Raw genomic sequence first — 2,597 nt, forward strand, 5'->3', positions numbered from 1 at the left:
TGATATCTTTTTTTTTTTTTACCGAAATCATATGGCAAGTACTTTAAGTACTATGTTGAATAGGAGTGGTGAGAGTGGGTAACTTGTTTTGTGCCTGATTGTATTCTGGGATTCTATTTCATTGATTTCTGCTCCAAGACTTTGGATTTTCCCCCTTGAGAATAATGCTTGCTGTGGGTTTGTGGTAATTTGCTTTGATTAGATTGAGGAAAGTACTTTCAACTCCAATTTTGTTGAGAGTTTTTCATCATGAATGGGTGCTGGATCTTATCAAATGCTTTATCTACATCTATTGATATAATCATATGACTTTTATCTTTATTTTATTGAGATGGTGTATTCTGTTGATTGACTAGAGAATGTTAAGCAATCCTTGCATCCCCAAGATAAACCTACTTGGTCATAGTGTGTGATCTTTTGTTGAGTTTCTGGATTCTCTTTGCTGGTATTTTCTTGAAAATCTTTGTATCTGTATTCATCAAGGAAATAGGTCTGTAATTTTCTTTTTTTGTGGTATCTCTATCGATTTGAGTATTAGGGTGATCTTTGCCTCATAAAAACTATTTGGGAGTATTTCTGTTTCTTCAATTTCCTGGAAAATCTTAAAAATGTTGGAAGCAGTTTCTCTTTAAAGGTTTGAAGTAGTTCAATATTGAATCCATCTGGGCCATGGATTCTGTTTGCAGGTGTACTTTTGACCATCATTTCAATTTCCTTGTTAGTGATAGGTTCAAGTATTCCAAATCTTCTTGGTTCAGCCTTGGGAGGCAATTGGAATCCAATAATTTATCAAATTTTTTCAAGATTCTCTCATTTCGTGCTGCAAAGATTCTCAAAATAATCTCTGATGATCCTATGGATTTCTGTACTTTCTATTAGGATACTCCCCTTTGCATTTCTGATTCGATTTATTAGAATTCTTTCTCTTTGTTTCATTGAGAGGCTTCTCATGGTTTATTGATCTTATTTATTTTCTCAAAGAACCAGCTTTTGCTTTTATTGGTCTTTTGGATTGTATTTTGGGATTCTAGCTCATTGATGTCTGGTACAAGTTTTATTATTTCCTTCCTCCAGCCTAGTTTGGACTACTTTTCTTGGTCCTTTTCCAAAATCTTGAGCTCTAATTTATTCATGTAGGCCCTTTCTTTCTTCCTGATGAATTCTGGCAGATCTATAATCTTTCCTCTTAACACTGCTTTTGCTGTGTCCCACAAGTTCTGGTAGCTCGTGTCCTCATTCTCATTTGTTTCTGGAAACATTTTATTTCCTCTTTGATTTCTTTTCTAAGCCAATGGTTGTTCATTACTTCCCTTAAAGAAAAGATTTCCTTGCTGAGATTCAGTCTGTTTGATCTATGGAGAAGTGACAAAGAAGTGTTGAAATCTCCTTCTAGTATTGTGTTGCTATCAATGTTTTTCTATAAGTCAATTAGAAGTTGTTTTTAAGTATTTTGCTGGTCTGTCATTAGGATCATATACATTGAGGAGGGTGAGTTCTTTCTGATGTACATATCCCATGATCATTAAGAAATGACCTTCACTGTCTCTGATAACCTTTAGCCTGAAGTCCATGTGGTCTGATACTAGTATGGCCACTCCAGCTTTGTGGAGGTCATATTTTCTTGAAAGCTTATTTCCCACTCTTTTACTTTTAGCCCATGGGTGCTTTGATTGTTCAGACGTGTTTCTTACAGGCAGCAGATCGTTGGTTTCAGTTTTCTAATTCATCTTCCTATTCTGTGCCTCTGAATTGGCACATTTAGTCTATTGACATTGAGAGAGATTGTTGTGATGGGGACTTTTGCTCTCTTTATGTAGAATTTTTGTACTTGTGGGGATTTTCTTAGCTTAAAGTAGACCTGTTCATTCTTCTTGCAACAAAAATATGGAATGCTTTACAAGTTTGCATATCATCTCTGTGCAAGGACCATGCTCATCATTTTATCATTTCAATTTTAGTAAATGTGTTAAACTTAGTAGGAGTTAATTTTTCCATATTTTCTCTTCTTATTACTTTGAGTGTTGTCCTTCCTCACTCCTATGGCAGACAATGATTCCTAATCAAGGAATGTATTTCAAAGCAGCATGCATAAATAGATTTAGAAATTTAATGTCCCAGAATGAAAAATATGGTTTTTACCATATTATCTTTTACCATACCCTAGGCATCAGTTTTACAAAATAATTCTTTTGGAAGATGGTATATGAGGTTGTTTAATGTCGTTCCCTGAAACCTTAATTAAGACCATTAAACTAGAGCCTTTTGCTGTTCTCACCTCAGTCCCCTATACATCTCCAGGAAAAGGTGGATGGTGTTGTCTGCACTTTGACCACCTTGAATGTATGTAGGATTTTTCTCCTGAAGAATGAGGTGAGAAGCATATTGATGATTTCATTCCACCTTATTACAAGTTCAACTTGAACGGAAGGTGAGAATCATGTGGCTCCTATAAAGGACAGAACAAAGGGTCTCAGTGAAGTTTAACGGCCAACTCACATTAACAACATAGATGACTCATAGTAACCTGTGTGCATCTTTGTGTATAGTGAGTTTCATATCTACTGATAGTGATTCTCAGTAATGACACATGGTCAAAA

The 2,597-nt window shown here is 35.3% G+C and overlaps 1 pseudogene; it reads right to left on the reverse strand.

Moving 5' to 3' along the window:
- Nucleotides 1-1,878: 1,878 nt before the first annotated feature.
- On the reverse strand, nucleotides 1,879-1,972 carry LOC130033831 (uncharacterized; annotated as a pseudogene).
- Nucleotides 1,973-2,597: the final 625 nt, after the last annotated feature.

Source organism: Sorex fumeus, unplaced genomic scaffold (genome assembly GCF_029834395.1).
Source record: "Sorex fumeus unplaced genomic scaffold, SorFum_2.1 ptg000054l, whole genome shotgun sequence".
Taxonomy (NCBI): Eukaryota; Metazoa; Chordata; class Mammalia; order Eulipotyphla; family Soricidae; genus Sorex; species Sorex fumeus.